The sequence below is a fragment of the Tenrec ecaudatus genome, chromosome 2 (assembly GCF_050624435.1).
Source record: "Tenrec ecaudatus isolate mTenEca1 chromosome 2, mTenEca1.hap1, whole genome shotgun sequence".
In the NCBI taxonomy this organism is placed as follows: domain Eukaryota; kingdom Metazoa; phylum Chordata; class Mammalia; order Afrosoricida; family Tenrecidae; genus Tenrec; species Tenrec ecaudatus.
Window position 1 is genome coordinate 1107219 of NC_134531.1, and position 22472 is coordinate 1129690.

The 22472-nt window shown below is 46.9% G+C and overlaps 1 non-coding gene across 1 annotated transcript; it reads right to left on the reverse strand.

The window, feature by feature from the left end:
• Positions 1–15745: 15745 nt before the first annotated feature.
• LOC142441557 (small nucleolar RNA SNORA9) lies at positions 15746–15884 on the reverse strand. Its single transcript, XR_012782928.1, has one exon. It is a non-coding gene; the product is annotated as a small nucleolar RNA SNORA9 (small nucleolar RNA).
• Between the last annotated feature and the right edge of the window lie 6588 nt (positions 15885–22472).

The window sequence follows — 22472 nt, forward strand, 5'->3', positions numbered from 1 at the left end:
AAGATCTCCTGGCAAAGGGAGTCCATGGGAGCTGGTCTCCCTGCTGAGTCACAACGACATCAGAAGGAGAACCATCCCCCTTAGCACTTGCTCCTTCAGGAAATCATCATCGAGCCATCAAATGACACATCACATTGGGGAAATCTGCTTCCCGAGACCTCTTTAAAGTGTTGACGAGCAGGATGTCACCATGAGGACTAAGCTGCACCTGGCCCATGCAGTGGTATTTTCTGTCACCTCATATGTGTGGGAAAATTATGCACAAATGTATTTTCTGACTTTTTATGACAAGTCTTGTTCTTGATGACCTTTGCCATAGCATCTTGTTCTACTTATTCTGTAAATTATGCTTTAGAAAGAGATCATTTAAGGAAAATCACCCAGTACAATAATTATTGTAATTAAGATATACAGCCTTTATTAAAGTTTTATATTTTTCAACAACAAAAAACCCAAAACAAAATGAAAATCCACCACCACCACCAACAGCAAAAGAAGATTGTACACTGAATAAGGAAAACCAAAGAAGGATCAATGCATCTGAATTATGGTGGAGGCAAAGAATATCAAAAGTTTCCATTTTTTACAAGTTCCCTGGACTGCCAAAGGAACAAACAAATCTGTCTTAGAAGTAGTACCAGGATGCTCTTTAGAGGGAAGGAGAGTGAGACTTCTTCTCAGTCTTGGACGTGTGGTCAGGAGAGAGCAGCCCCTGGGCTTGGTGGAGCTGGGACAGCAGCAGCGAGGAAGACCCTGCCCACGTGGACTAGTGGAAAGGCTGTGTCAAGAGGCGCAAACATAAGGACAATTGTGAGGGTGCCCGGACCGCGATGGTTCCTTCTGACTAGACGCTTAACAACAACGCATATCATATATATATATATATATATATATATACATATATATATATATATACACATACATATACATGTGTGTGTATATGTCAATAATGTAACATGCTATGGATCTGAGAAGAACATTGTAAGTTATATATGTAACATATATGTAGGTCCAGAACAGAAATGAAGTCTCTTGCTATACAGTTTGTTTCAATTTTTCATGAACTCAATTTTCTGTAACTACATTTTATGGGAGCAAGTAGACTCATGTCTTCCCCATGAAGCATCTGGTGGGTTCAAACTGACAATCTTTTGGTTAGCGGCCCAATGTACCAGTCCACAGCACCGCTAGAAGGTTTTCTCTCTTTATTTTCATCATTTGTTTTACAGATACAATTTCTGCATCCTTCACCCCTCTTTCAGTGATACTCTTGTTGTCCTAAGTGAGATTGGTGTGGCTGTCTGTCTGTTCCTGGGGACTGATCCCAAAAACCCACTGCCGCTCAGTCCATGCCAACTCAGAGCGGCACTCTGGGGCAGGAAGAGCTGCACCCTTGCATTGTGAGACTGGAACTCCGTATCAGAATAGAAAGCCCATCGTTCTCCCTGGAGCAGCCAGTGTTTTTGAGCTGCTGGCCTTGGGGACCACAGCCGGACCTATAGCCACATGTCACCAGGGCTCCCCAGAGGGTTGTATAAGTTGTACAAAGTGCCTTCTGGGTCCTCGTCACGGGCTGTGCAAGGATGAGATTGGGGTTCAAGGAAACTGCTCTGTACTGTGTGCACAGACGTGGCCCGGAGTCTGCCACCTGCAGGTGAGGCACATGTGTCCCTCATGCCCATTCAGACCAACCATGAACCACCAGCAAGTCTCCTTGTACAGAAAATCCGCCATGACGAAGGAAAAAAAAATACAACTCTGCACACTCCTCCTCCTGGGAAGTTTCTGTGTTAATTGGATTGAAAAGAACCTGTCTCCCTCAGACTCAAGCAAGGTGAGCATCAGAAACTGACCGGAAATACATGCCCAATTTGAAAGGATGTTCATCTGCAAATGGCTTCTCAAATCTTCTCCAGATCATGTGTGACTGGCCCAGGACCCTCTGGCATCCCACAGAGTAGGACAAGTGGATTCCTGGGCAATGCACTAGGAGGGAAAGTTCTCTGAGACAGTTGTCTCCAACCGGAGCGTTAATTTCCCATGCGGCGGTGTGACGCCTTCACCACAGCATGGCACGTCCCGGCAGCGACCACATCAGCACCATGCTCCCCGCTGATGTCTGAGCTGATGGCCGTCGCTGCCATGCTCAGTCCGTCTCCTCCTTCCCCTGACCTCTCACTTACCAAGCACAACGCCTCCCCAGGGACTGGCAGCTCCTGCTCACACGAGGTCAGTCAGACCACCCTCCCCTCTCAGGCACTTTCCTGGCTGCAGAAAAGCTGTGTTTGTCCTCTGGAAGCCGGCGGTGCTTCCTGTGTTCTTGACCAACACCACAGTTCAAAGGCATCGATTCTCTTTGACTCTCTTGTTCAATGTCCAGTTTTCACCTGCCTACGAGGCGGTTGAGCCCACCCAGGTTTGGGTCAAGCGTACCTTCATTCCCAAAGGGACGTTTTGGCTTTAAACACTTCTGTTGCTGTCGTTGTTATCATTGTTGGGTACTATTCTGACTCAGAGGGACCCTGAGTGTATCCAACAAATCCCACACTCCTGGCTGTTGGGCTCAAACTCTTGGGAGTTAGATGATTATGCACGCTGTTTCCTTCAGCAAATGTTATGATTTTGATGACTGGCACAAGAAAATCTTTTATCATGGGATTTATTACAAAATTCAAGAAAGTATACTTGGCAGAGAACTCTATTAATTGTTCTAGACAAATATCAAAATAGGAAATGTGATCTTTCTTGTTTTGGTTTTTCCCATTAGTTTTATTGAGATTTATATTCCATGCCATACACTTCTGTAGTTCAGCTGTACTTTAAGAGCTATACATCCATCACCACTGTCCATTCTAGAGCATCCTCCCCGCTCCCACATTCATGATTTGATCTTCAATAAAACACTCTTTTTTTAAAACTAAAAAATGCCCAAACTTTTACCACAGACCCTACTAATACCATAAATAAGCATTTCTGAAAAATCCCTCAGTTCTCAGTTTCCCATTGTAATTCCTGGGGATTGCAGATGATTATTTATATGTCTGGAGGCAGACTTCTGATGGATTAATTCCTATAATCCATCATTTTCTTTTCTCCCCTTCTGCATGATTTTTTTACTTTTATGGTAGGAATTCTGGTGCTAAATTTTAGAACAGGTATGCTCTGGTGGCAATCTATTATATTACCTGCGCGTGGGGGCCAGCATTACCCCCTTCTCAGGATACCCGGACCCCTTTTACGGCAACGTGGCCCTTCCCATATGACAGTCACTCATGTTCCTCAGCGCTTTGATGAGATTATATTTCAAAACAAGTGACAGCAGAGTTTGCATTTCTATGATGAAGAAAAGGCCGCATCAAGTGTCAACAGTGAGACCAACCTTGAATCGCTGACAGAGACGAGAACTGTGTGGCCATGTGAGTGGGCCCAGGAAGGAGCTCACATGGCACGGTCCTCCTGGGAAGGAAGGCATGTGTCCTTTCCTTGCTCTCAGGGCGGCCAGTGAGCCACGGGAGCTATCACCCAGGGGCACCAAACAGCCACAGCAAGTGCAGGGGCGAGTGCCAGTGGGACCTTACCTGTTTGGGCTTTTTAGGACAGACGTGGTTTGTATGTGGTCAGTCTGACAGTCTGATGTCACAGTGCGCGTTCCTGTGTTTCCTGGGGCAGCCCTGCCTCCCAGGGAGAAGTCAATCCCACAGCCCGAGGCCCGAGGCCCTGACCAGGCCGAGCCACCGGGCTCTGGCACCTGAAGCATTTCTAACCAGGCGCCTGTTTGGAAATCCAGACTGCTCTGAGGGAACGTGCTGAAAAACGTTTGGTAGACCCTTGACTGAAAGCAAGATGTGATGCTTGATAATACGGCCATTAGCCTCAGGAGCACGTCCTCTGTTTAAACCACCAATTGTCGGGTTTGCTTCGTTCTGAATGTATCATTTGTTTTATTTGATACAAGGCAGTTTTTAGTGCAGCATATAAAGTTTTATTTGTGTGGGATACACTCTTCTCTTATTGTAATTTGTGTTCTGTAGAAGTGTTTGAGGAATGCATTTTTCAATCTTTTGTGGAAAATTGATTGGGTCAAGGTTTGCAAAGAAATTCCGTTGCTGTTTAAGCGGTCACGTGCACCGTGCATCCCGACCCGGATCCCAATACCTGCTCTATGGCGTCGTGCGCCCCACGTCCTCCCTCTGCCTCCCCTTGCCATTTCCCCTTCTTTCCCAACCCTGCTGAACTTGGACCTTGGGTAAATGCTGCCCTCTGGATTACAAATAACCCATAGTTGTAAGAATGCCAGGCTTCACAATGTTACTGGCCTACTTGCAAGCCTGTCTGCCGTTTGGCTTTGCCACTTCTCTGTCAGTTTGTCTATCTGTTATACAGCGTTGCTTTGCGCTGGCCTGTGTGTTGCTGTGATGCCGACAGTGGTGCCACTGGCATTTCAAATACCACGGGGGCACCTCAAACCGAACAGGTTTCTGCACAGCTCCCAGAACAGAATAGACAACAAAGAGGGACTAGACTGTCTACTTCAGAGGAACCAGCCACTGAAAACCTAATGGATAACACTGAAATGCTGAAGGATGGAAGGGGTGGTAGCAGAAGACAACTTGAAGATGTATCAAAGGGTATCCAACTTGTCAATCAGGTCACCGCCTGATGGTGCCTCCTTGGGGATGTGGCCTTTTCATAAGGAGGAGCCCTGAGAGCCTCCCCTCTCTCTGGAACTCCATCTGCTGGGACTCTGGTGTCACCTCGCGAGCTCACTGTGTTTCCACTGACCTTGGATCCACACAGCTCTGACCTACTGGCCATGAGATCCCAATGTTCTGTGCATAAGGCTGCATGAGTGTGAAAAGGGACTTACAGGCTAGTATCAAGCTATGGACTTGAGTTGCTGTGTCAGTCTGGGTAGACTAGAGAAACAAATTCATAGACACTCACATGTGCATAAGAAAGAGCTTTATATACAAGAGCAGTTGAATATTGAGAAAACATCCCAGCCCAGGCCATATCAAGTCCATAAGTCTGATATTAGCGCATATATCAGATACCAATCTATAAAGTTCTCTTCAGACTCACGAAACACATGCAATGATGTGGAAGGTCTTAGGGATTCAGTGGTGGTGTAAACACCTCAGCTCTGAAGCCCTGGCTGCCATCAGCCTGTCTCCATGTGGTTTGTCAGTAAGAATGTCTGGCAGGGACTGAGCATGTGTCCTGCCGCCAGTGAGCTTCTATCTCCTTCATGGCTCCACAGGAGGTCATCAAGCTGGGACCTGATTGACAGGCTAGACTCCACCCCTTCACTCTTCAGACTCAAATTGACAGCGGATTATGTAACTGCCACAGTTGGAGTGGCTGGGACACTTTCTCGATATAAGTTTACTTCTTGATATAAAGTGCTTTCTTAGACACCTCTGGGTATCAGTGACCTAACACAGCCTAACACGAGGCATCAAAAGGAGGTGAAAAGAAAACAGAGATTTACGGTACAAAAAAGAACTAGCCGACATCCAACCATTTCAAGAGGAAACATATGAGCAAGAACCAATAAAATAATATTAATAATACTGAAGGCATTAGCCAAAATCAAGGCTCTAGGAATTAATGGAATACCATCTGAAATGTTTCAACACGCTGGTGAAGCATTGGAAGCACTCAATTGTCTATGCCAGGAAATTTGGGAGACAGCTACTTGGCCAACCAGAAAAAAAATCCATATTGGTACCCATTCCAAATAAAGGTAACCCAACAGAATACTTAGTCAACCCAGACCAACACAAACAATATCACTGATTTCACATGTAAGTATGACTTTGTTGAAGACCATCCAACAATGGTTACAGCAGTGCATTGACCGGGAGCTGCCAGAGGTTCAGGCAAAATTCAGAAGAGGACGTGGAACAAGGTATATTATTGTTAATTTCAGGTAAATATTGGCTCACAGCAGAGAATACCAGAAATATGCTGGCTTGTGTTTCATTGACTATGTCAAGACATTAATTTTATGGTCCACAACAAACTGTGGATCACCTTGAGAAGAATGGGAATCCTGTGACACTACATTGAGCTCATGCAGAACCTGTACCCGGACCAAGAGGCAGCTGGGCAAACAGAACAAGGGGACCCTGTGTGGTTTAAAATCAGGAAAGGTGTGTGTCAGGGTTGTGTCATCTGACTACACTTAGTCAATCTTTGTGTTGAGCAAATCATCAGATGCTGGGTTGTATGAAGAAGAGGGTGCCATCAGGATTGGAGGAAGGCTATTAAGATATGATAAAGTAATAATTTATAAATTATCAAGGGTTCATGAGGGAGAGGGGAGCATGAAGGGAGGGAAAAATGAGCTGATATCAAGGGCTTATGTAGAAAGCAAATGTTTTGAGAATGATGAGGGCAACAAAGGTACAAATGTGCTTGACACAATGGATGTATACATGGATTCTGATAAGAGTTTTATGAGCCCCCAGTAAAATGATTAAAAAACAAAACTTTGGTATGCAGATGACACCACCTTGCTTGCTGAAAGTGAGGAGGACTGGAAGTTCTTGCTGAGGAAGATCAGATTATAGCCTTCAATGTGGATTGCCACTCAATGTCAAGAAAGGCCAAATCCTCAAACTAGACCAATAGTTAACATCAGAGAAGAGATAGAAGTTACAGAGGACTTGGTCTTGCTTGGATCCACAACCAAAGCCCGTGAAAGCGGTAGTCGGGATGGAATGGCACACTGCATTGCAGCCATCTGCTGCAGAAAGCCTCTTCAGAGGGTTTAAGCTTTAGGGAGGGAGGACAAAATGAGGAGCTGATACCAACGGCTCAAGTAGGAAGACAATGTTTTGAAAAGAATGATGGCAACATATGTAGAAATGTGCTTGACACAGTTGATGGCTGGATGGATTGTTATAAGAGCTGTAAGAGCCCCTAATAAAATGATTTTTTAAAACAAACAAAAATAATGAAAATGCTGAAAAGCAAAGAGGTTACTTTGGAGACTAAGGTGGGCTTGGCCTAAGCCATGGTATTTTTCATTGCCACATATACCTGTGAAAGTTGAACATTTAATAAGGAAGACTAAAGAAGAATCTATGTATTTGAACTACAGTGTTGAGGAAGAATATTGAAAGTACCATGGGCTTCCAAAGAACAAACAAACATGTCTTGGAAATGCTCCTTACTTTGGACATGCTGTCAGGAGAGACCAGTACCTGGAGAAGGACATCATGCTTGGTGAAGTGCAGGGAAGCAATGAATATTGGCTCAAAGCAGAGAATACCGGTAAGATGTTGACTTGTGTTTCATTACTATGCCAAGGTATTCAACTGTGTAGACCACAACAAACTATGGGTCACCCTGAGAAGAATGGGCATCCTGGAGCACTGCATTGGGCTCTAGCAGAACCTGCACCTGGAAGATAAATCGAAACCAGGACTCAATCCTAAGGGAAATGGTGAGGACGGTGCAAGGCCAGGCAGCGTTTCCTTCTGTTGTGCAAACGCTCAAGTTGGACCAACTTGATGGCACTTAATGACTACAAAATCGTTTCCCTCAAAATTGAGCCTTAGGGTGAGTTTAGTTCCAGACCTGAAGGGTGAGTAAGGGCCATAATCGTGGGGCTTGGGGACCCTTTTTATGATTTTGAGTTTTGTTTCACATTTTTCTCCTACTCTACCCAAGACTTTCTAATGTGTTTGTAGTGGTGGGTGGGTACTATCTAGTTCTTCTGGTCTCCAGGACACGAGGCTGGGGTTCACCTAGTCTATTAAGGTCTTGGACTAATTATGTCCTTGTGTGTGACTGTCATCACTCTTCTTTGCTCTGGACAGGGCAAGACCAAGAGGTGCACTCTAGATGGCTCTCAAGACCCCGGTCACTACTCCCCGCAGTAGGCAAGTAGAGCGTTGTACTTGTGGACCACGATGTGCTAAGTAACCTTCATTTAACTGGCGAGCATAGTCCTGAGCCCCAGGCCCAACAATTCAGTGGAGGAATCTGGATGTTAATAAGCAGTTGGAAAGTAATTGTTGGAATATGCTTTTGACTTTCTTCACATTGCAAAACTCTTAGAAGGCAAATGGCAAGATCAACACAGCTCGGCTCCACCTGTTGGTGTCGAGTGGAAGAGATAAACCACTATGTGTGGCTGCAACCATCAGGCCGTGGTTGGAAGTGAAATACTCATATTTCAGCCACTCTAAAAGTTACTCCATTTGTTTTATCTTCCAATAACATTTGTTTTGTTTTCCAAGAATGAGTGCTCACCAATTTACTCTTCACGTTTATCAAGATCATTCTAAATTTGAGCATGTGGGATGTCAACAAATCTGTCACCACACACTAAACACGAAGGTTTTTTGGACCAGAGCTTGTTTAGGTGGACCTGGAAGGAATTGTCTTTATTGTCGGCCACAGATTGTACCGCACTGCTACAATAGCCTTGCCTGTGTGAAGGCAAGAAATCTAATTATGAATCCCAATAATAAAAATCTCCTTGGATCAGTAGCAATATCTGACAAAGCACCTCCTATTTCTCTTCTTGAGTCTGAATTTCCCCAAGCGATCTGGGCTGCGTGGCTCCTGTCTCTCACACAGAAAGCTTTGCAGCAGCGTGAATCTCCCCTTGGCCTCGCAGCCCAGGGGTGGAAGACTGGCTGGAGGGAGCCAAGAGGACACATGCCCAAGAACTGGATGGATAGTCTCAGGTGTCGTCAGAGATGAAGCGGGCACGAGCCACAGCCTCTGAAAATCGCTTCAGAGGTGAGCTCTCTCTGAGTGATAGGAAATGTGACCTGCTGGGCTGGAGACGGAGCGCCTGGAGACATCATGGGCTGCATGTTAGGCACCCAACAGCAAGGTCAGCGGTCGGACACCACCAGCAGCTCTGCAGGAGAAGGTGACTCTGGGAAACCACAGGGGCAGTTCTCCTCTGTCCCACAGGGTCGCTGTGGGTCAGAGTGGACTCCTTGGCAGGGAGCTGGGTTTGGGTTTGGGATGGGCAGAAGAAAATCAAAGGCGTGCATTGATATCTATTGCCTTTGAATCATAGCAACTTGTTCTGACTCCATCGAATCTCCTGATCCCCAGTGAGGGTCTGTGTACCTATATGCGCACACCTCTGTGTGACCTCAGTATGACCTCCTGCCTTTTCCCAAACCAGAACTCACAAGTCTGAAGTTTTCCTCTCAGAATTTTCTGGGTAAAAAAATTAGCCCATATGCAAGCAGCTGTTTCCGGGAAGTTGCTGGCTGACTGCGACCTTCTGGTACTTCTTCCCAACGATCACATTAGCCAGAGAAAGTCACATGATTCACAGCATCTAGTGTGTGCAGCTCAGGTAGCATGGATAAAGTGCCTAGTCTGTTCAGAGCCTTTATATGTGCCCAGAGAGTGGAACTCACAGAAACCTTGAGGAAAACCCTATGCCCATAAGCAGATGGAGCTCCACAGGCAGCCAATCAGGAGAAGCAAAGCAAACCCTTGAATAGATGCCTGGGAAGGAGAGGACACAGGACATTGCCCCAGGAGCCTGGGGCTCATGGACAGACTGAGTAGGTGTGGCAATATCTAGTTAGCAAAGGGCAAAGAAAGCACTCTGTCTGTCTCTCTGGGCATTTCATTGCTGCAGTTAGTTGGGACTAAGTCAATACCAAGTCCCAAAAGCAAACTACATTATAAATCTATGTCAACATAATCAAAAGTCTGGAACAAGTTGAAGTTGAGGTTCAGGCAAACCAATTTGCCTGAGGAGACCAAGGGAGAATTTGTTAAAGTCAAAATTAAGATCCAGCATCTGTGTGGAAATATTCAGTAAACCACGAATGATAACAAAAGCCAAGTACAATGTAGGGCAGTGGTTCTCAACCTCCCAAATGCCACGACCCTTTAATACAGTTCCTCATGTTATGGTGACCCCACAGCTGTAATTTTGCTACTGTTATGAATAGACCGACCCCTGTGAAAGGGTTGTTTGACCTCCAAAGGGGTCATGACCCACAGGTTGAGAAGCGCTGAGTAGGGACTCTGACTCTCCACAGAGTTGATAATCAAGATATAACTTCAGACTCTAAAAACTTAACTACTAATAATCTACTGTTGACAGGAAGCCTTACCAGTAACAAACAGTAGGTTAACACATACCTGGTATGCCATATGTATTATATACTATATTATTTACATAAAGTAAGTTAGAGAAAGGAAATGCTATCACAAACATCTTAAGGAAAAGAACTGTATTTATGATACTGGACTGTAGTTATCCGTACCATATGAGGTAGTTAGTTTATTGTGCCAACCTGGCCGATAAACACATGTGGGGTTAATTGAAGGGCGGAGGGATAAATGGCTCAGTGAGTGTCATTTTTCTAGTTCTCAGGTCTCCTGTCTTCTGATGGTCGGACCAGGGTGCAGCTGCCTTAGCTAGTTCCCTGCTTCAGCTGGCAAGGCTCACTTCCTGCAAGACATCCCTGAGGAGAAGCCACGTGGACCTGCCCCAGTGCAGCTCTGGGTGCTGAAGCACCTGTGTGGAGACCCCTGTCAGCACTGAGATGCTTACACATTCACTGACTCGGCTTTCCTCCTGCAGTCGGCATCATTGCGTGTGTTTTGTGAGATGGAGGAGGACTTTGTGAATTGATGTTGCACATATGGGTTAATGTTGGACTTGTGGGCCTGGGCAGCACAGGGTTGAGATGTTTTCTTGATGCACACTTAACCTTTATATAAAACTCTTATATTTGAGTTTCTGTGGATTTGTTTCTCTAAAGCACCCAGACTAACACACCATACATTGACACGGTCTGTTTCCAGGTGATTCATCTTCTGATCAGGGCAGCTGCAGTGCAGAAGCAGAGGCAGAGTTGGTCCTGCTGTTTCTGGCAGAGGTGGAAGCAGTGGAGGAGATGAAAGGGGAGGCATGAGGGAGCAGGCCCACTTGTGTAACTTTGGGAAAATAGTCATTTCTGTCTGGCACTTTGCTGTCCCATTTCTCTAAAAACATGGTTACCTGCTTCCAATCCTCCTTCCACCTTTTGCTTCACTTTCATGCATGTGCCAAAAGTGGGTCGGAAGCAGTCTTGAATGAATAGGCTCCTTCTGAGAGGCTGTGGTGTCTCCTCCCCTCCTGGCACAGGGTCAGAAGGCTCACTTCCGTACAGTCATCTGCCCACTCCTTGGCTGCGGTGCCTATTAGCTCTGGATTGAATCCAAGATTCATGTTTTGAATTCCTTCAGCCCCATTTGGTTTGTTGTTGTTGTTGTTGCTGCTGTCCTGGTTTCTACAACCACATTCTGGTGCGGGCAGACAGGACCCCTGCCTGAAACCCTGGTGCTCACTTCCCTCTCTTGTCAATAGATGCTCTTTTTGGCAGTGCCTTTCCAGACAAGGCCCTTCGTCTGCAAAAAAACAAACTCAGGCAGATGTCCTTATCTGCAGTGATTTCCTGAATGGGCATCGGGAGCTCCTCTGCTTCCTCTTGGTCAGTAGAAGCTGCTGCGCCTGTTATCTTGATAGGTTTCAGCCAAACCTCTTCCTAAAATGCTCGCACGTCCTTTGCCGGCCTTAAGTTCTCCAGCGTGATACGCGTCACGTCCGCCTGTGGCTTTACGTTGCTGTTTGCGGAGACTCCTTCTTGAGTCAGGCCGCAACAACGGGCTCCCACAGAAGCACAGTTGTAAGGACGGCCCGGGACGGGCCAGCATTTCCTTCTGTTGTGCACGGGGTTTCTGTGGGTGGGTGCTGACTCCACAGCACCTCCAACGAGGACCACGCATCAGCAGCCTGTGGTGTGCCTTTCTCATAGCCATCCCACCCCCGGCGGAGCTCTTCCTCGGACAGCTGCAGTGACAGCTTCACAAACGCCCTTTCTTCCTTCTGACAATGGTCCTTACACTGGATTTGTTTGCAATAAAGTGGCAGCGGGTCCTTACCGCTGCCGACGTCAGGCTGCAGGGCAAGTGGACAAGAAGCAATGCAGCCTTTCCTGCAATGCTGCCGGGCTGTCCCTTGCTCCTCAGAAGCATGCCCCGCATCACCATGGCCCGTCCTACGGGTCCCAGGTGACATTCGAAGCCTCTGGTCTCACACTAAACACAGCGAAAAATCCATGAGGCCACTGCTTACTGCAACAGACAAGTCTCTAGAGAAATGAACAGCTGATGTGGAGATGATTCGTTTGCATGGATTGTTTTATGTTTTTCAATCATTTTTATTGGGGCTCTTACAGCTCTTATAACATTCCATACATCAATTGTATCAAGCATATTTGTACATATGTTTCCAAAACATTTTCTTTTTGAGCCCTTGGTATAAGATCCTCCTTTTACCCCTCCCTCCCCCATTCTCCCACCCTAGGAAATCCTTGATCAACTATAGATGGTTATTATTATTCCGTGTCTTACATTGTCCAATGTCTCCCTTCACCCACATTTCTGTTACTTGTGCCCTTCAGGGGGTGGGGCTATATATCCAACCTTGTGATTGGGTTCCCTCTTTCCCTGGCTTCCAGTTCCCTGACCATTCCCCTACCCTCATGCTATGGCTACTCCAACTACTGTTCCTGAGGGACTTATCTGTCCTGAATTTCATGTGTTAAGAGCTCTTATCTATAGCAATGTGTGTTCTCTGGTCTAGCCAGATTTGTAAGGTAGAACTGGGTCATGATAGTGTGGGGGAGGAAGCATTCAGGAACTATAAGTATGATATGTAATTTTTCGGTGCTATACTGCACCTTGGTTGAATCATCCCTTCCTTATCACCCTTCTATGGGGGGATATTCTATGTCGACTAATGGGCTTTGGGCCTCCACTCCAAACCCCTAGTTCACATTGATGTAGCTGTTTGTTTGGAATCTTTTTATCCCTGATCCTGTCAACACCTCATGATCACACAGGCTGGTGTGCTTGTTCCATGATTTTTCATAAGTTGACGCCCGCAATGCTGAGCTCACAGCCACAGCCCTGGGAGGTGGCTGTGCAGTGATGACATTGGGAGGGACCTGCTCCCCACCATTTACATAGCCATGATGTAATGCTGCGCCTTTTTTGTTTGCAGCTTACGCTGGACATTCTTACCAATCTTAATTTTCTATAATAGATTTGTGCATAATCTATGGTACTTTGGAATTCAGTGGACTAGTATCTACATATATTTTATCCATTCGTGATATAACTGTCATTTCCTTATTTGTTTTGGTATTTCGGGGGTACACGGTTCATCTGTGAGTTTTATGAAATGGTTGGCCAATGGACGAGAACAGCTTCCAAGCTTTTGGAAAATGGCCTGACTCATCCCTCCAAACCTGGGTGGTGCTCACAGGCTGTGCCTGGTTTTCAGGGAGCCACGAGGCCCTTCAGAAAAAGACACCAACAGCGAAGGTGGGTGCCTGCGTGAAGACCAAGCAGAGCAGAACACCCATGGAACGTAGCTGCTATTATTTAGCATCAGGACGCAGGCAGCCAGAAACACTCTGAATTGGCAGAGCTGACAATTCTCCCTCCATCACTCCATTTTGTGCCTGTGAATTCCATCTGGCGAGGTCCACACGCAGTTGTCCTTGTGCTGTTGGAAAGGGATTTGCCACGATGAAGTCCTTGGTCTTTCGAAACGCTACCCTGTCATCTTCAGATTAATTTCTCTCTTCAAGGCCATACTTTCCAACTACTGTCCCTCCCTCTCTTCCCATCTCTGCATTCCAATCACCAGTGATAACTGATGCATCTTATTGTATGTTTTAACAACTTCAGACTGAAAAAAAAATGCAGAAAGTGTCCTGATCGTTGTCCCTGGCTGGGTAACCGAGTCGTATATTGGAACACCAATTGTGCGCTGTCTGGTAAAGAGTGACTGGAGCCCTCGTGGAACAGCGGTTGTGCACTTCCAAACCACCATGGCTCCTCGAGAGAAAGGTGAGCTTTCTGCTCCTGTGAAGAGTTGCAGTCTCACGAACTCACAGGGGCAGTTCTACCATTCTACCATGTCCCAACAGGGTCGCTATGTGTCAGCAATTAAAAACGTTCATATTATAACCCATTCTCCAGGATAAAGTGCAGGTATCTGCCTTTGCAGCCCTCTGGATCTTCCCAGTGCCCTGCAGGCGGCGATATCACCCACTCTGGGAAACCCCACTCTACAGGGTCAACCAATGCCAATGCCAATGAAAACTCAAGATGCGGGTTTTGAAAATATCCAATTATTTTGAAGGAAATGAATTAGAGCGCTGTGTAGTGTGTGTGTGTGTGTGTGTGTGTGTGTGTGTGTGTGTGTGTGTGTGTGTGTGTGAATGCCCCTCTGGGTGCTGGTAGGATTCGTCACCATGTGGCAAAGGTTGCCTCACACCTGGCATGCATTTGCAATTTCTCTCTAAACATGTGTGTTTCTTCCATTGGAAAGAGGCCTTCCTTAGAGAACATTCAATTAATAGAGGTGCCAACCTATTAGCTCCTCATTTAAAAATTTGCCCTTTCAGGCAGTAAATGCTCCGTGGTAAACCTCATTTCCATACCAATTTTCTTAATGAGGTGTTAATGCCATTGGCTAGATGACACTATTTGAGGCCAGCTGAATTAAAGATTCACAGGTTCCTGCTCACTTGAATGGAACCAAAGTAACATTTCCAAAGGCACTGTGGTCCCTGGAGATGCTGCCCAGGATACTGTCAGCGGCTTGCCCCTGACTTTGATGCTGGAGGAGGCTCCCCACATGCCTGGTTTTGCTCCTCCCTTCCCCCCACCACCCCAACCCCTGCGCCCCCAGCTGACAAAACAGCAAGAACTCCTGAAGCCCTTGGGCATCCGACCATCATGACACCGCAGGACTTTTTAAATGAGAATTTTCATAATTTCACAATGAGTTCCTTTATTACTACCCACCCACCCCGCCCCTTCAAGGTTATGTAGTAAAAATGTGAGGAGAAGCAAGGGGGTTCATTTTTATTAAACAAACATGTACCAAGCCCACCTACCGCTGGGCACCGAACTGGAGGCTGCACAGCACCCTGAAAGATGGGCACGGCCCAGCCTCCCACACCGTGCCAGTGACGATCCTGGCGGCACAGGCAGCCAGGATTCCCTCCAGCTTCTCAGACTGGTTTCAGAAACACCGCAGTGGATTCGAGGAGACACCCACTGCCAAGGCAATCGGCCCACGGTGACGCCCTGTGTGTTGACCAAAACTGAGCTCCGCACGGCTGGCTTTGCGGAAGTAGATGGACTACCAGGGACACAGAGGGCATTTCCTCAGTAGTTATGGAAGATTAGGTCTAGGTCAAATGCCATTTGAGTAGCTCTTAAACAAACATCACACCCACTGCTAGCACTCAATGCAGACTCATAGTGACCCCAGAGGACAGGGCAGCACTGCCATCCCCCTCCGGGAGTTTCTGAGACTAACTCTCTCCAGGGGAGGAATCCCCAGTGCTCCCCCAGAGCCACCGATGCCTCCAAACTGCTGCTCCTGCAGCTGGAAACTCAACATGCAACCAGTAGCTCCTAAGGATGATTAAAAGTAAGACCTAGAAGAAAGAACCCGTTTCAAAGCAGCTCTCAGCAAAGCTAAAAATCATAAAAATTCTCCAGCATGAAAACGGTCAAGTGTGTCATGCCTGGCAGCCAACAAAAAATGATCAGGTATTAAAAAGTGGGGTAAATGACCCATCAGGAAAAGAAGCATTGATCATCTCATGGTGGCAGATTACAGAATTTAGGTGACAATGACTTAGAGAAAAACTTCCTTTTTTTTCTCCCCCTCGTTTGTCTGAAATTTCTATAACCTCACTCTGGAGATGGTGCAGAGCAAGGCCTCAAACCGTTTCAATGCTGTTCTTGCAAGCACTGTAGGCCAGCACATGGTCACTCCAGACCCACACCCGCTGTGAGAAAACGTTCTTATAATTTTATATCGTACCTCAAAGAAACTACAAAAAGACTGAGTGTGTAAAGTAGAGATTTACCCACACCCAGAGTACACAGGGTTTCTTTGAACATAAATCTTAACAGGGGCAGGAGGCCTCATGTCTCTCCCAAGGAGAGGCTGGTGGGTTTGAAACACCCACCTTCAGGTTGGTAGGCATCCAACACCTACCCAAGAGCATCAAAAAGACGCCTAGGCGAGGAATGGGAGATATGAACGCACACTTGAATCAAACTCCAGAGGTGACAGTGGCCGGTTCAGTGTGACCTATGGCCTGCCTGCAGGAGTGAGTGCGGATAGGTGTCCACTGACAGGTCTGGGGAACACAAGCCCACCATCCCACAGCCATCCTGAGGGTCCTGAGTCTTTGGTGCCCTGGCCCCTCAGCCTGGCAGGGAGGGGGAAGCTCTTGGGGAGGGAGCAGGGTCCTCAGGTGATACAACCTGAGGAAGGCTGCGTGGACCCGCGTTTCTGTAGTTTGAGCTATGGTTGAATGGGCCCTCCCACCCCCACTAGGGCTTGGAGGTTGGGTGGGTGAAACAGAAGTTAGTCAGGGAGAGAGGAGACTGCAGAGGCCTGGGAGTCTTCACTGCTGTCGCTCTAAAGGGGACAGGAGGAGCTAGGTGCTCCTTGGAGAAAAGGAAGCCAGAGGGGGCACAGATCGGCCGGCTTCACCCGCCTCCCGTGAGACCAAACCATCAGCAAGAACTCCTAAACCCACCTCACTGCTGTCAAGCTGGTTCCCACTTGGAGCAGCCGGGTCGGCCCCCGAGGAATTCTGGTACTGCAACTCCTTACAGGGGTAGAGGGCCTCGGCTTTCTCTCTCAGAATGCCTGGTGACTTGGAACCGCTGACTTTGGGGTGAGCAGTCCAACGCATCACTCATTATAACCATGCCGCCGCTGCAGCCGTGAGGCCACACTCACTGCAGCAGCAAGACAGAGCTTGCATCTGAAAGAGAGAGGAACACATTCTGCTGGGTGCCGGCAGGGCTGGGTGAGCATGGACGTGGGGTTAATCAGCAGAAATGATCAGGGCGGCTGTGGGTGCCTTTGGAAGTCAGTATCTGAAGGCTGGAACCAGGTCTCTTGGGGCCAGAAAGGTGCCAGCTGGCATCTAAAGTGGAGGGAGAACACGTGCTTATAAATATGTATGGGGAGGGAATTGGGCTCAAATTGTGAAATGTCAGAAACATTCAGACACTCAAATACTTGCTCACAAGTTCCATGGCCCCTCTGCTTGTCGACTGTGGCCTTCACTTCCCAGTGTGACTCCTCAATATTGCCCTAGAGCAGAGGTGTGAGACCTGGGAGCCCTCTCAGCTCTTGCACCAGCAGAAGACAAAACACGTGCCTTAGAACAATTTGCTGCTTTTCCCTCAGTAAGGTGCTATGGATTGGTTGTCCCTCCCCAAATTTAGGTAGACAGTCTAACCTAAGGTGCCAACAAGCACAGGTGTCATAGGAAACATCACCACTTGTCTGTCAGTTTGTCATATGTGATTGTTTTGTGTGTCGCTGTGATATCACTGTTTTTCGAATACCAGCAGGGCCACCCACAGAGAAGAGGTTTCAGCAGAGCTTCCAGACTGAAGAAGCATCAACTGCCACTTCAGAGGAATCAGCCACCGAAAGCCCTATGAATAGCATCAAGATATCGTTACTTACTGAACACCTAATGAGTAGAAGCTGTACGTTGTCAGAGAGGTGCCGAAAGAGGAGCCTTTAAGGTGGGTTGACACTCAAATTATGACCAAGGAAGAGCTGCCTTCGCAAAAAAATAGGCGACGATAAGGATTTGGATGCAGTGAATCCTGTGAGCTAAGCCTGTGGGACCTTCACATGCTGGTGGAGCAAGGCTCAGAATGAAGAGAAACAGTTACAAACATCAATGAATAATGGGAACGTGGAATGTAAATGTACGAATCTAGGAAGATTATAAATCATCAAAAGTGAAATGGAGTGCAGTATCACACTGAAGAAACAGACAACTTTCCTCTAGTTCTTTAATGTTTCCTCCCCCACTATCATGACCCTAATTTTACCTTACAAATCTGGCTAGACCTGAGCATGTACACTCGGACAGGTAAGCGATGGAAACACAGGTAATCCAGGGCAGATAACCCCTTCAGGACCAGCAAAGAGAGTACCCATACCAGGAGGGGAAGGGGAAGGCCTGGGAGAAAGGGGGAAACTATCACAATGATCTACCTATAACCCCCTCCCAGGGGTATGGGCAACAGAAAAGTGGGTAAACAGAGACATTGGTCAATGTAAAACATGAAAAAATAATAATTTATAAATTATCAATGGTTCATGAGGGAGGGAGGTGGGGAGGGCAAAATGAGAAACTGATATCAAGGACTAAAGTAGAAAGAAAATGTTTTGAGAATGAGGGCAACAAATGTACAAATGCGCTTGACACAATGGATGTATGGATGGATCGTGATAAGAGTTGTATGAACCTCCAATAAAATGATTTTTTTGTAAAACGTGAACTGGAAGGCATAAAGGTGGCTATTCTAGGTGTTAGTGGAACTGGACTGGTGTCCATTTGAATGAGAAAATCACATTGTCATTATACCCGGTGGACACATGCAGAAAGAATGGCTGAGCATTCGCCATCAAAGGGCTTTTCAAGGCCTTTCTTACAGTAAAATGCTATGTGTGATTGGATATTGTCTATCCAAATACAAGAAAGTCCAATCATAAGATGATTACTCAAATTACTCAATTACCATGAAAGCTAATGAAGAAATTAAAGAACTTGATCGAACATGTAGTTAAGATACATAAACAATTACTCAGATTGAATTGCAAAAGTTAAAAGCAAAGAGGAAGAAGCAGTAGTCAGAAAACATGGCTTGGTGTTAGGAATAAAGCTGGAGTTCATTTGACAAAATTGCCGAATTTTGCAAACAGCAACTTCTTCATCACAAATACTTCTTTCAACAACACAAACAGTGACTATACACATAAACTTCACTCGAGGGAATACACAGAAATCAAACTGACTGCGTCTGTGGGAAGACACAATGGAGAAGCTCCATATCAGCAGCTAAAACGAGGCCAGGGGCCGATTGCGGGACAGACCATCAAATAGTTATATGTGAGTTCAGGTTGAAGCTGAAGAAAATTAAAACAAGTCCATGAAAGTTCAAATACGACCTTGAGCCTCTCCTTCCTGAATTTGGAGACCATCTCCATACCAAGTCTGATGCATTGAGCCTGATGAGCTGTGGGAGGACATCGAGAACACATTCATGAAAAAAGCAAACGATCCTTAAAGAGATAGGAAAGAAAGAAAGAAAAGATCACAGTGAATGTCAGAAGACTGAAACATGCTGTTAATTGTAGAGTCACCAAAGCAAGTGGAAGAAAGGATGAAGTCCAGGGCTAAACAGAAATGGTCAAAGGACCGCTCAGAAAAGCCAAAGTCAAATACTATAATGAAACGTGCCAAGACTAGAGGGAGAACATCCAAAAGGAAAGACCTACAGGGAGGGTTTGGGCTCGAGTTGCACTATTAAAGAAGCAATCGGGGAAGCGTTGAATGATCGGAAAGCATCCAAAGAAGATGGCAAGAATACACACGGTTCCTGTGCCACAAGGAGCAAGCTGGCACCCCACCATTTCAGGAGGTAGCATGTGAGCAAGAGCCGATGGCACCGAAGAAAGAAGTTGGAACTGCATTGAAAGCATTAGTCCAAAGCCCAATTGTAGACCACTGGACATCCCCTTACGAAGAGTCTCAGGAGGAGACGAGCCAGTCAGGGTGCCGTGTAGCAACAGCGAAACATACAACTTTCCTCTAGTTCCTAAATACTTCCTCCTCCTTCCCCCAACTACCATGATCCCAATTCTACCTTACAAATCCGGCTAGACCTGAGGATGTACACTGGTACAGATAGGAACTGTAAACACAGGGAATCCAGGATGGATGATCCCTTCAGGACCAGTGGGGTGAGTGGCGATACTGGGAGGGTCGGTTGGAAAGGCAGAATCGATTACAAGGATCTACATATAACCTCCTCCCTGGGGGACAGACAACAGAAAAGTGGGTGAATGGAGACGTCGGACAGTGCAAGAAATGACAAAATAATAATTTGTAAATTATCAAGGGTTCATGAGGGAAGGGGGAGCAAAGAGGGAGGGGAAAATGAGGAGCTGATGCCAGGGGCTTGGGTGGAGAGCAGATGTTTTCAGAATTATGAGGGCAATGAATGTATAAATGTGCTTTACACGATTGCACAATTGATGTATGTATGGATTGTGATAAGAGTTGTATGAGCCCCTAATAAAACAATAAAAAAAGAAAGCATTAGTCAAAAATGAGGCTTTGGGAATTGATGTGATTCCGACTGCAATATTTCAGCAAATTGATGAAGTACTGGAAGCCCTATGCCAGGAAATATGGAAAGCAGCTACTTGACCAACTGACTTGAAGATTCTTATTTGTACCCATTCCCAAGAAAAGTGACTCAACAGAGTGCTCAAATAATAGAACAATACCGTTATCATTTGCATGTACATTTTTGTTTGTTTATCCAACAATGGTTGCAGCAATATATTGACAGGGAGTTGCCAGAGGTTAAGGTTGGATTCAGAAAAGGATGTACCACGAGAGAGAATTGCTGATATCAAATGGATCTTGGTTGAAAGCAGCGAACACCGGGGAATGGTTACTAGTGTTTTACTCACTATGCCAAGGCATTCGACTGTGTGACCCGTTGAAAACCATAGCTGACCTTGAGATGAATAGCATCCCAGAGCACCAAATGGACTCATGTGGAGCCTGCACATAGATCCAGAAGCAGGCTTGTGAGAACAAGGGAATGCTACAGAGCTTAAATCAGGAAAGGTGTGTCAGCCATGTATCCTCTGACCGTACTAGTTCAATCTGTGTGCTGAGTAAATCATCAGAGAAGCTGGACTATATGAAGAAGAATGTGGCATCAGGATGGGAGGAAGGCTTATTAACGACCTGCAGCCTGCAGATGCCAACCTTGCTTGCTGAAATTAAGGTGGGTTTGACACACTTGCTGATGAAGATCAAGTACTACAGCCTTCGGGGTGGATTACAACTCATGTAAAGAAGACCCACAACTGGATCAGTAGGTGATCTCATGAGAGGTGGGGATAGGTTACTGTGGGTTTCGTCTTGCTTGGATCCACATGGAAGCAGCAGTCAAGAGATCTAAAGATGTGTTGCAATGTGTAAATCTGCTACATAGATCTGTAAAGTGCTGAAAAGCAAGGGTGTTCCTTTGAGGACTAAGATGTGCCTGACCCCAGTCATGGTATTTTCAAGACTGAAGATGGATCTATGAGCTTGAATTATGGTGTGCAGAAGGATAGTGAGAGTACCATGGAGTGCCAGAAGAACAAACAAACCTGTCTTGGAAGCAGGACAGCCAGAGTGCTCTTTAACAACAAGGATGGTGAGACTGGATCTGCCGTCAGGTGAGCCCAGCCCTGGAGAAGGACATGCGGCTGGTAAAGTGGAGGGAGAGGAAGGGAGCCCCTTCCCCAGGTGGAGAGGCACAGTGGCTGTCATGGTGGGCTCGGACATCGGAGCCATCCTGAGGAAGGCACAGGACCGGGGGCTCCCTCCTGCAGCGCACAGAATCGCTCCAAGTCAGCACTGACTAGATGACACCTGAAAGCCACCGCATTTGGAAAAGGACTTACTTTTGTCATCATTATGCGGTCCTACGAGAGGAGGTGACTCCACAACCGAATAATGGACATTCCAGAACAGATGCGTCAGGGGCACGCAGACACCATATGAGGACCACCTACAAACCCCGGAGCCCGAGAACCCTGCTGACACCAGAAAGTGAGGAGGTGACACCAAGAAGCTAATCAATGAGGCAAGACCCTCTCAGGGCTTTGCACCTCCTTCCTGACTTGTGAGAAAATAGCTTTGACCTCACAGCCACCGCCTGTGGAAGTCCCATTCCCACAGCAGCAGGAAAAGGAGACCGTGCCGGGAGACGATGCTGAGGTCCAGGCCCTGCAGCAGAGTGAGGGCGGCACGGCCAGGGCTGAGACTGCAGCTCCAGGCATGCTCAGCACCTCAGCCGGGATGGCCCAGAAGCCAGGAGGCCAAAGTGAATGTGAAGGTTCCCAGCGTCACAAATTCCAGGGCCCCGAGGCAAGGTGCCAGGAGTGGCCTCACAGCAGAACTGGGCTGGGCATCCACACTGTCCTTCAGAGACAATTCAACAGTCCCAGGACCCTGGTCCTTCCCAGTACATGGAGGGAGAAGGAACAGAGCCCAGCATCTTGAAACCAGGCCAGTACACAGCCATGGAGCCAACGCCGAAGCCAAAGAAAGAAACACTGACAGCAAGCCCACAAGCAGCCCCTTCTCTGCAGGCCCCTGTGCGCCGCCCCCCCCCCCCCCCGCCCCCGAGGGCACAACAGTTTTCAGTGTGAACCTGTGCTCCTCGGTCCGCCTGGAGAACAAAGTCAGACAACACGAGTAAGTGTCCATGTCAATGAGGTGCCAGGTGAAGCTTTAAATCCCACTAATTAAGCCTTTACAACACAACGCTTATGC